Here is a 12,242-nt window from a genome sequence, read left to right as displayed (position 1 = left end):
TCTCTGTTCAAAATAATTCATTGGAGAAGCCTTCCCTGACCACCTTGGCTGAAATAACCCATCCCTATCAGTCACTCTCTAGTGCATTGCCTTATGTTATTATCTTTACAGCTCTTATGAATGTCTGAAAAGATCTTGCTCACTTATTTGTTAGCTTACAGTTTATCTTCTCTAGAATGAAAGCCCTGTGAGAATAGGGAGTTTGTCTCGTTCGTTCTTATAGCTCAGCCCTGGAATAGCGTCTGGCACATAGCAGCACTCAATAAATATTTGTTGAATAAATGAACAAAAGGATAGAAGAATTCACCAGCTTTTTCATATTTTGTGACCTTTATCCTGGAGAGTTCATGACTAAATGGCACAAAGTCTAAAGTACGTTCCTCCGTTCTCTTGATAATTTTATCAGTAAATATAGGCCAAATGACTGATGATGTCAGTTGTCTGGCATGGCTGTCTGTGATTGGTCATATCACTAAACGGTTGTCACATCTCCACTTCACTGAAATTATGTCGCTTAGTCTGAGAGAGCAATCAGATAAGAACACAAATAAACTTTAATATAAAAAGGAAAGGTTAGATACTGTGATTTAGGATAGATAAAGACTTCTTTTTTTTTTTTTCTCAGCTTGCAGGATCTTAGTTCCCTGACTAGGGATGGAACCCATGCCTCCTGCAGTGGAAGCATGGAGTCCTAACCACTGGACTATCAGGAAAGTCCCAAGACTTCTTAAAATAAAAATATCTAATTTAAATCAACAGCTAACCTGAATATTATTTGTAGAAAAAAACCCACTGAAAGCAAAAGGCCCATTCTTTTTCATTTGTAAAATATTGATATAGAAGTTCCAATCAGTTAGAAAGGTAAGAAAAAGAAATAAATGATATAACTATTTTAAAGTAGAGACAAAATTATCTTTATAGATAACAATTATCTACCAGGAAAGCTTAAGATAATTTTTTAAAAGGACTAATAATGGAGTTCAGCGAGGTACAGTTAAGAAATTATAAGCAGAAATAGTTATTTAGGAAACATGAAGGAAAAAAATAGCTAAAGAATGTTATAGATATTACTAGACTAGCTACAGTTTTTTTCTTTTTGTAGTGTCCAAACATGGCATTAATCTTAGACTGCAGAATATATGACTGTGGACTTTAATACAATATTGTGTTTCCTATGAAAAAGCATAAATTATCACTTGTTCATTCTGCTAACATTTATACTTCTACTCTATTTATAGTTGTGTACCAAGAACTATGTAGAAAATAAAGGTAAAGGAAGAAAACATGGTCCGTGTTCTTGAAGACTTTATAATCAAGTTGGGAAGAAATAACGTACACATGTGAAACTACTAGAAAATTTCTTCTGGTAACATTTATTTAGTAAGTACTTATTCAGCATCTAATGAGAAGGTCCCTTTGCAAGTTGTATGTGGAACAGTGGGTGGACTTACCATAATTATGATTAGAACTCAGTCATTGCCATCTGTGCAAGCCATTGGGGGAATAAGGCAGAAACCATTATAACAATAAAGCAATTAAGCTGAACCTTGAAAGAGGAAGGAAGGCTTTCCGTGAATAGAGATAGACCAGATGGCATTCCAAGTGGAGGGCATGACTGTGGGTAAGAAGAGAAAGTATAGGACATGTTTGTGAACACTGAGTACTCCTGTTTGGCTGGAGCACAGGCAGAGAGGAAAGGGAACTGGCAGGTAAGACCAGAAGGAGAGATTGGAGTTCAGGTCTCAGGATGGGGGTCTTGCATTCCGAATTGCAGAGTTCAGATTATAATTTTTGAGCCTTCAAACATTTCCAAATAAGGAAGCAACCTTACAGCTCAGTTATAGGAATATTTGTCTGATGGCAGCGTATGGGTTGAATTGAAGCATTCAATTCAGGATGGAGGGTTTGTTAGGAAGCTTTGGAAAGATAAAAGAACAAATAAAATTTTAACGTATAAAGGAAAAGTTAGACATGATTTAGGATAGACAAATACTTCTTTAAATTATCTACTTTAAACTAACAGCTAACATGATAATTACCAGTAGAAAAAAATACAATACTAAAGGCAAGAAGCCCATTTTTCCCATTTGAAAAGTATTGATCTGGAACTTCTAACCAGACCTGAATTAGTCTGGAGTAGACCCGAGAGACACTGCAGAGGTGATACTGAAGGACTTTGGCATCCAGAACAGTGCCTGGCTTTTAATAGGTATTCAGTAAAAATTCATCAAATGAATGCTTTTCTGTCCTCCCTTTGTAAGTTCTCAGGGGTAAGACCAATTGCCTCTCTCTCTCTCTCTCTCTCTCTCTCTCTCATTCTCTCTCTTCTTTACTTTTTCCACACTACACCCCCCAGAGTCTGGCATTCAATGAATGCCACCTCCTAGAGATGTTGCCTCATTAGAGGTGTGTCCTTAATGAATGTCACTTCATTAGGTATGGGATTGAGAGAGATGGAGGAGTGCAGAAGTATTCAGTTTTGAACTTATTTCAATGTTAGTGGCATGTTTTCTTTCACAAATATTAATAGGGAATTTAGGAGAAGGGGCTGGTTTGGGGGAGATGATTTGTAAACTTTTAAACCGATGCATTTGAAGGACTAGGAGAATTACCTAGATGATGCAATCCAGTAGGTGGTTGAAAATATGAAGATAGAACTCTGTAAATAAGTTGGACTAGGGGTAAAGATCTGGGACTATCTGCATGGAGATGTTAATTGAAACAGTAGGAGTATTTGAGACCACCAGAAAGGAGGTATACAAAAGGAAGAGAAACTGAGTTGAGGACAAATCTTGGGACATACCCGTGTTTTAAATGAGGCAAAAGAGGAGCCAGCTGAGGAGATAGAAGTAAGTTAGAGTTGGGAGGCAAACTGTATTCCAGTTGCCCCACAAAGGGAGAAAATTTTCAAGAGTAGTTCACAGCTGCATCAAATTCATTAGGAAGATTAGTGAGGCTAGAATTCAAGAAAAGCTGTTACATCTGGCAGTTAGCGTGAGCATTTCAGCGTCTACATATGTGTGGAGGGAGTGTAGGAAACAAAATCAGATTTGAATGGACAAGGTATGAGATAAAGGGAGTAAAGATTACTCTCTCAAGAAATTTGGTGGGCAAGGGAGGGAGGAGAGAGAAAAGATAGAGGTGTCTTTGTAGATGCCCCACCATTAAGTGAATAACTTGCCCAAATTTTCAAACTACACACTAGTGCTGTTTAGCGTCTATCTGTCTATAAAGTCCCGTGATATAGTCTGTTGCCAACAAATAGTTGCTGCTGACCTCCTGGAGCAGCAGCATGGACTGGGTTCCATGGAAGAAGACGCAGAAGTGTAAATATAAGGACAGCAAGTTGAGAGAAACTACATATGAAGCAGCAAAGAACCACACAAAGAGCAGAGCCAGAAGTAATCAGCTTGGTTCCTTAACATCACTGACCCCGTGTTCTGTGCCAGGCACTGGGATCTGGCTAAGGGATGAGTCTGGAGGGCGAGTATGGTCTCTGCTTCATGGTGGGATGAGTCTACTAATAGCTTCTAACCTGGAATAGTGAGGGGCTGGAATAGGGAGAGATGTCCCTAAACTGAATTTGGTTTTAATGAGTCAGAGGGGGGAAGAGGAGGCAACTTTCAACCTGTGGGACCCACTTGAAGACAACACAAGCACAAGGACTGCCTTCCTGTGGGCCAGCGAAATCCCCTTCTGACCGCAGTGGATGTGGAGGGTTTAAAGGCGCACGAGATTACAAAGGTGATCCTGAAAGCTATTCGTTGACCGTGAATAGCTACCCCTCCTTAAAGCCTGAAGAAATTGTTTCTTTTCTGCTTGTTTTTGTCTCTCCCCCACTATTTCTCTGAGTTGAAAGCAGAACTATTCTTCTTTGTCATGGTCACACCACTGGTTAGGAAAATCATTTCCTGCCAAAATAAAAAATAAATACATGTTCACAATCTATGATTTTCACGTGAAAGTCCCTCCCAAGATCGGGCAGTGCTTGGCCGTTCACCTTTTTGGAATAGGAAGAAGGAGGAGCTCAACATAGTCATCAGAATCCACCCACTCTTTTACCCACAAACTGCAAGGAGGGTACAACAGCCTCCCCAGATGCCTTGTTATCTTTTGTCATCTTTGTCATGAGACCAAGACTGTGCTCCTTGAAGACCCACGTGATTCAAAGAAGTTGGTTGAACTTTATCCTTCTTAATACCACTTGATATCAGACCCTTTTCTTAAGAGCCATTTCATTTTTAATATTAGGGTTAAGCAAAGTGACTGCTAAGATCCCTTCCAAGTATAAAAGACATTAAGGGCTGGGTGTTAACTAGTGAACTCTCTCTCGAGGGGCACTATTAGCTTGTTTACTCCACTAAGTCTAAAATACAGGGAAACGAGGCTTCCAGAATTCAGGAGAGCATGGTTGTAAGGAAGTGACTGTATAATATTCTACCACAGGCCCTATTTCCTCAGGATAAATGAGAAGCAGAGATGTCCACTGAGACTGAGGACTGTGGGTCTAGGCAGTAATTTAGAGGACTCACGCGAGTTCTTTCACCTGTGATATTCCAGAATGACATCCTTGAGCTTAATGCGGTACTTTGCACATCTTGTTTGATTAAAAGTTTACCAATAAACACAAATTTTCAGGAAAGTTCTGAAGGCTTGGAAACTGTGTAATTAGTATGAGATATTCAGTGAAGAGTGGCAAAGAATCCTGTCATCCAATCAGTCTTTAATATCTGTGAAATGGATGTGCTAACAGCTGCTGTCTAGAAAATCACAACCATTCCAATGAAGGTGTCAGGTTAATGAGTTTTGAAGAATCCACAGCATGACATTTCTATTCAGTATGGATCAGATAACTAACTTTTGGGATTTCTCTGGGGTCATATGGGATTTTTAATGTATAAACTCAAGGGGTGGATCTAGGAAAAGGCCTAATGTCCAGCAGCAAAAACAACATAGTCTTCTTAGGCATCTCAGCATAATCATCTCAACTCTGGAGAAGGGACTAACTAGGTGGATGTGTGTTTTTGGTCTTCAGTTTTACCCCCAAATTTGTATCACATAAGACTGTAGAGCCCATCTGGCTGGAGTCTCTCCCTTGCTGGCTGGAATGGCACGTTGCAGGAATAGTGGGTGAACCCTCAGGAGGAGCTGAGGGTCCTCCTGAGCCAACAGCTCGCAAAGAAACTAAAGCTCTCAGTTCTATAACTGCAAGGGATGGCTTGACCACATGAGTGGTTGGAGAAGCAGATCCCTCTCCAGTCAAACCTTCAGATGAGAGCCAGCCCTGGCTGACACCTTGGCTGTACCCTGTGATACCATAAGCAGAGAACCAAGTCAAGCCATGCCCTGACTCATGACTCACAGAAACTGTGAGATAATACATGCGTGGTTGGATGCTGCTAAGTCTGCAGTTATGTTGTTACACAGCTATAGAAAACTAATACATATTCCCCCGATGTCTGCTGAACCTCCTCCCTCAGGCCTACATTGACACTAGAGTCCCCCAGGGTATGCCCAAGGGGATTATGGAGAGAGAAATAACAGCCGGGGGGGGGGGGGGCAGGTGAGAGAAGGGAAGCAATAAAGGTTAGTGACCCACTCAGCTTTTCTAAAATGGAATGGGTTAGAGCATACTTTTCTGAGGCTGTGAGAACAGCCTTGTCTCACCTCAGGATTACACTGAGCTCCAGGCCATGACTAACTGCTCCTCAGAGGCTTATCTCCATCTACTCCCCAACAGAGAATTAGGAACCTAAGATCACCCAGTTCAGAAAAGGCTAATATGTAACACTTATATCACCACTTTCTAATGCAGCACCCGTGGCAGACATAACTAATCAATCACAGTCCTTCCAACTGAGCCCCTTCACAGAGGACCACAGAGAAGATGGGATTTACTCAAGGTCACCCAGCAAGTCACTGAATGATCTAAGACAAGAACCCAAAATAATAAAAACAAACAAAAAAAAACAAAGTAAAATAAAATGATTTTTTAAAATTAAAAGATAAGACAAGAAAAAAGTTTTTGTATCCAAGACTCAGAAGCAAATGGTGCAGTTGTGCTATGGTGATGAACACCCTGGAGATAGAGAAAGATTTCTTTTGGCATCATTGTTTCTGGCAGCTATGGGCTCATGGTTCAGGTAGGCAGGTTGCTGTCAATGAGATGAACCAAAACCATACATTTTGAGAAAAGTGGTCTCTGTTCCTGAGTAGAATCTAGATTCCCTTAGCAGAGGCTAAAGCCAGGAAGAATTCTCACTTTCGTTTACAATGGGGCATTTTCTGATTCCTCTATTTTTTTCTTCCTCCTTTTAAGTTAAGTGTACCACAAAATATTTGGCAAGAGTCAGCCGTAGTATAGGGACTCAGAGCTCTCACTCACTGTGTGTTACAGGTTTCTCACAGGCTCTCTCTCCGTGCTTTACAGAGAAAGCAGGACCAAGGAGAGGGCCTTCCACCCTCCACCCTACCCAGTCGCCACTGGAGACCTTACCCCTCCCTGTTCCAGACTACCTGCTGACCTTGTGTTGTTTATTTTCTCCTCCCAATTGGTGCTTGAAGCTTACTTTAATTCAGTTTCACCTGGATACAAATGTTAATGGGACTACAGCCCTATTTCTAGACATGAGAACTTGAATCTTTCACTCTGTCCAGATCTAACCAATGGAGATGTGGCAGGGGAACAGTTTGCTTTGAGTGAAGCTTTCCTTGTTCTCTTAGAAGAAGGTGACTCTTGGGTTTGCTCTGGCCACCTGATCAAGTCTGGAGTTCCAGGGTTTCACCTTGCCACCTATTTCAGTGTGAGCTTGATAAATCCACATGAATTCTGAGAGATTACCGTATTTCTAAGATACTCAGTTACTACCAGTGTAAAAGGGGGAATAATGTTCCTCCTCTTCTGGGGTTGTTATGAGAATTATGAGGTAAGGTACTGGAAAGTGCCTGACACAGTGCTTCTCAGGAGTTTGGCTTTTGTCAGCTTTTCTTTGAGCTTCTGAAAGCACTCTTTCTCCTGAAAAATGCTCGAGGATGCAAGTTCAGAGTGACACATTCTCTTAGTATCATGAGGAATACAGTTAATGAGAAATGACTTCAGTTTACTGCATCTGCTAGTAATCCTGTGATGCCATCGCAAAACAAAAAGCACATGACTACTCGTAAGCCTGTGGTACCTGAAAAAGAAATTGGATTTTGACTCAGAAAATCAGGCTATACAGCTAAGCGCTCTGATCCAATAATGCGGCCCTGCAGAATGGCATCATCAGCCCTGGGACACAGAGGAGGAGGGAGGGCGAGCAGGGAGAGTAAGCACTCAGGGAAGGGAAGCAGCTGCCCAGTTCTCCAGACACACAAGCCAATTAAAAATTCATAAGGAGATGTTTTATATCCAATGTCTAATACCACTACTGGGTCACAAGCTGATCTGAGCCAATCAATAGTATTCATCATCCTGAAAGGAACTAGTGATTGCATGTTTATGAGAACTGGGATGTTTTCCAAGCCAAGGCCAGTTTCTGGTTACTTGGAATGTGTCACCCTTAGAAATATAGAACTTATTGTGAAAATGGAACCCAAGACCTTTTAAAAAATTATTCAGAGAAGAGGAGGAGAGGTACTTTTCAAATCTAGGGGGAAAGTGTTTAAATTCATTTTTAAGTCAACTGAAGGACTAGTTTTTAAATTGAAGCTACTTTTTTGTTTCAATCTTTGGTGGACAGTCTTTGTATATGATTCCTTTTTACTTAGATCTAGAATTTTTTCTTTTTCTTTTTTTTTTTTGGCGGCGCCGTGCGTGGCATGCAAGATCTTAGTTCCCTGACCAGGGATTGAACCTGTGCCCCCTGCAGTAGAAGCACAGAGTCTTAACCACTAGACTGCCAGGGAAGTCCCTAGAACTAGAATTTTAAAAATAACACTTTAGCGTACGTGTTCAACTCCTCCAAATACAAGTGGAAATGTATGAGAGTGAAATCACAAAAAGAAAAATAAATGGAGTCCACTTTATCATTATACATCACTAAGTTCCAGGTTGGTTTGATTTTAAAAAGCTTTTAAAGATCATAGAACTTCAACTTGAGTTTCATGGTTTGCTTTTTACACAGGCAATGATTTAAAGGCAGAGGGAGGTAGAGGCAGCAAGATGAGTCTTAAAGGTTATGTGCTCAGAAGTCTGCTGAGGATTTCAGGGGAAACCACACCACAGTCTGGTTAGATGGGAAAAGCACTGAGAAAACCAGGGCTTCCAGGTGTGGCTAAATGAGAGCACTTCCTGAGGTCTTCAAAGTAGATCCTATTAAACGCCATCCCCCCACGCTCGCTCACAGGTGCATTAAACATCAAGAGCTCACAAATGGAAAGCCTTGGAAAATCAACTTATGAAGCAGGAAGGTAGGAAAGGAAGAAGGTCAGAATGGGATAAGGCTTTCATCCTCTCCCTGGTGATGGTGTCAGGAAAGAAGCTGTGCCCTTGCATCTGTGTAAATAAATAAGATTTCTTTTAATGGCTGTGAAAATAACAGAAGACCATTGTAAAACAAAGAAAAAAAACGTAAAAAATAAGAAAAGAAAAATCATCCATAATCGTACTGTCCTGAAAAGTCTATTTAACAAGATGGAGTATTTTCTTCCAGTCTGTTATATCTGTCTTGATATAGATATAGGAAAAAAGATATAGTACATTGGAATTTTTCTGTAAATAGTTTTATATCCTGCATTTTCAATGCATATTTATTTTGTAATCATTTTCACATGTCAGAATTTTCAGATGTGGTATCTTATTGTTCAGTTAGGAGTCTGTTAAAAGGATATGCCATGCATTTGCAATCCCCCAGAGTCAGTTCATGCAGGCATTTATAGCCTGCCCATCTCTGTGCATTGAGCCCTTACTTGACTGTTTATTTCTGTTGCCACCACTGAAGCCTGCCCCTTTCCCCACTTACCAATTACGTGACCTTGGGAAGCTTCTTAACTAAGCTTCAGTCTCCTCACCTATAAATGGGGATAATTTTATAGAGTATTACATAATGATCGAGTAAAAGAATATATGTGTTAGTTTCCTCCCCTCTGCTCTTTCTTGGTTTTCAGGCTTCTCCCAGAAGCAGCTATAGAGTAGTGTTTAAGAGCTTAAGCAAGTAACCTAGGCTCTCTGTGCCTCAATTTCTTCACATGTATTTTGGGAATAATGGTACCCATCTCTGCATTCATAGGTTTTCAGGGAGGATTAAATTGATGATCAACATAAGGCACTTTGTGCCCGCACAAGTAGGAGCACAATAAACGTTGCTTCTTCCTTTATAATCTTACAGGATCTTTCACGAACGTCACTTCATTGTTTTCACCAGAGCCTGAGCTCCTCTATGGCGTCACAGTGGACGGTAAGTTCCCCCCGTGGGCTGCCTCTTGGAGTCACTGTCTAGTGAGCCTCCAAGCAACCCAGAACCCAGGGCTGGGCCCCTCCTCACTGTAGCCACACCTTGCGGTGGGCTCCAGCCCCGGAGTCCCCTAGCAACCCCTGCTTGTCCCGTACCGGAACAGAGGAGCCCTTTGGAGGGAGTGGCTTGAGAGGGAGAGACCACCTTAACCGCAGATCAGCATCCAGGTATTAGCCAGAGGGAAGAAAGTCTGGCTATGAGAGAACTTCTGAGAATTGATTGAGTCAATTTTCAGAAAAGGCCCTGAGGGAGAGATAACCTCAGGGAAAGGCCATAGCGACTTTCTCTTCTTCTTGGGCCTTTCTTGGGGGAGGTCTCTTTCTGACAAGAGGTGGTAACAACCTTGCTTTGGTGCCACCAGGCAAGATCACAATGAGAGGACAGAATTCACCCAGAAAGCAGGGTGTGGTAGCAGTCTTGAAGGGTGTCTGCCCTGCCCCCAGCCTGCATGTTGTACTCCAGCAGAGGTTCTCAAAGCATGGTCCTTGGGCTAGCAGCATCAGCGTCACCTAGGAACACATGAGAAGTGCAAGTTCTCTGTCCTGCCCCAGACCTGCTCAGTCAGAAACTGGGGGAAGATGGGGAGAGGAGAGGAAGTCTGGATTCCTCTTTCCCAGGCCCTCTCTGAGGACTGGCTAAGTTCCTGCCGGACATTCTTATCTCCACTTCTTTTGTTTGCTTGAGCTGATTTCAGCAGATTTCTGAACTAAAGAGTTTTGAGTAATAAAGCAGGGGTCATTCAAAGAAAAACAGTAAGAGAAGCAAAGCTTTGAGGTGCCTATGCCCCCTGCTTCAGCATCCCCCCCTTTGGGTGCCCCAAAGCCGCTGATCAGGAAGCCTGGTCGTGACTAGTGCCCGCTGTCCCTTCTTTCTGGGCAGAGAGACAGACCATGCCAGAGTGGTTTGTCCCTCAGAATTCTGCCCAACGAAAAAATCAGGTATGGGCACAAATACTTATGTACAAAGATGTTCATCTCAGTATTATTTATACAGGACAAAATGGAAGGGTGGAACAACCCAAATAGCCAAGAGTGGAGGTCGAACCAATTATGGCATGTCCATATAACGGAATATTATGCAGCCACAGAAAATGATGTTTTTATAAAACACTTGGTGTCAAGGGGGAAATGGTATCAAATAATGTTAAGTGATAAAAGATGAATACAAAACAGTATGTACAGACTAAACCCATATACATGCATAGAAAAAAATCTAGAGGTAAACACAGAATGTTAACGGTGGTTATCATCTCTGGGTAATAGTATCATAGAGTCTTTTTATTTTTTTCTTTATACTATTTGGTATTTTCCAATTTTCCACAGTGAACATGTATTACTTTTACAAATAGGAGAAAACGCAATGACAGTGTGTGAACTTGGTTGGCCATTTTACCCCTGCAAGTCTCCGTTTCTTAAACCTCCGTGGCACCTGCCTAGGAACCCTCACCCTGCCTCCTGCACCCAGGGGAGAGAGTGTGATTATTGGCAGCTCCTCCCTGACAAAATATATTCTTCTTTAATCTCCACTTTCACCATATTGTTTATCAAGAATCAGCTGGATCTAAGCGCTGTTTCATTTCTTTCCCATCCTCTGACCACCTTACTTTGGTGACAGCAGTGACTAGCTATGTTGTCATAATTGGAACAGGCTCAGATGTGACCATGCCAGGCCCAGACTGCAAACAGATCTGGCAGAAAAGGAAAACAAGCAAGGCACGAGTGGGCCATTAATGCACAGGGGAAATGGAAAGAGGTTCAGCTGTGCCACTGGGGCTGGTCTGAGTCGGCCACAGGCAGCTCTGCCATGGTGCCCTGAGGACCGAGCAAGCTCTGGCAGCCAGTGATTCTTGGAGGTCAGCTGGCCCAGCCATAGGCAGATTCAGGCAACCAGAAAATAACACAACAGCCCAGTACAACACCTTGCGTATGGGGATACTCAAATATCTGTTGAGTGGAGGAATAAATGAAACTTCATCACAGACTCTGGTGATCAAGACCCTCCATCAGAGGATGCCGTCAGGGCCAGGGGTCTGGGCACAGACAAGCTTGCAGGGAAAGGGGGCTGGGGAGAGAGCTCGGCTATGTATAGAGAAATGGTGCCGGTGGGGAAAGCAGGAGCCTTAGAATCCAACCGAGATTTGAATCCCACCTCTATCACTAAGCGACTGGGTAATCCAGGGCAGTTTACCTAACCTTCCTTGCCTCACTTCTTCGCTGGCTACCTGGGGATAACTCTCCCCACCCTGAAGGACTGTTTTTGGATGTTTCCATGAGATAATGGAAGGCATGTGAAGGACTGTTACAGGTGTGCTCCCGTGGCTCAGCCTGAGAGCAGATTAAGGCAGGAACTCTCCTGTGCTCCAGGAGACATGGGCTCTCCAGGAACATGGGCAGGTCGCTGGCACCAGGCACCGGCTCTAATTGGCCACAGAGTCCACAGCCTCTGCACTGCCTGGTTCAGAGGCTGGCCAGGTCCAGGCCTGGAGAAGGATCCAGCAATGCGCTGGGGAAGAGGGATGCCAGAAGCTGGGAAATGAAGAGGGGGCTGGCTTCTGAGGCCAAAAGAGTAGGAAACAAGAGTAAGGTGAGGGCGTGGGCACCCAGCAGGATCCTCAGGCAGAGGATATAAATTTGGTTTACTCTTTCTCAAGGGTAGATTTTGAATCTCGTTTACTTGAGGTGACGTGTCTCCATGAGGAATTTGTACAGCTCTTTGTTGGGTGTGCTTAAAGGCCACTCAGACCTCCTCCTAGACACATGCTGTTTTCGGAATGGCTTCCTAATGTCATAGCAAAGACCTGAGGCAGGT

At 42.7% G+C, this 12,242-nt stretch overlaps 2 long non-coding RNA genes across 4 annotated transcripts in view; one reads left to right on the top strand and one right to left on the bottom strand.

The window, feature by feature from the left end:
* LOC109552919 (uncharacterized) overlaps window positions 1-12,242 on the top strand; it is an 81,376-nt gene that overhangs the window by 34,312 nt on the left and 34,822 nt on the right. For 2 of the 3 annotated variants that reach the window (XR_012331059.1, XR_004525860.2), the window contains 2 exons: window positions 1,239-1,380; window positions 9,309-9,377. This is a non-coding gene — a long non-coding RNA (uncharacterized lncRNA). The remainder of the gene's footprint in view (window positions 1-1,238; window positions 1,381-9,308; window positions 9,378-12,242) is intronic. The other variant, XR_004525862.2, reaches the window with a different exon arrangement.
* On the bottom strand, window positions 3,835-9,868 carry LOC141278385 (uncharacterized). The gene is made up of 3 exons (XR_012331061.1): window positions 9,777-9,868; window positions 8,943-8,991; window positions 3,835-3,911 (listed from the first exon to the last, which is right to left on the bottom strand). It is a non-coding gene; the product is annotated as an uncharacterized lncRNA (long non-coding RNA).

Source organism: Tursiops truncatus, chromosome 1 (assembly GCF_011762595.2).
Source record: "Tursiops truncatus isolate mTurTru1 chromosome 1, mTurTru1.mat.Y, whole genome shotgun sequence".
NCBI classification, from domain to species: domain Eukaryota; kingdom Metazoa; phylum Chordata; class Mammalia; order Artiodactyla; family Delphinidae; genus Tursiops; species Tursiops truncatus.
The sequence above is the reverse complement of the archived record's forward strand: the minus strand, read 5'-3'. Positions and strand labels throughout refer to the sequence as shown.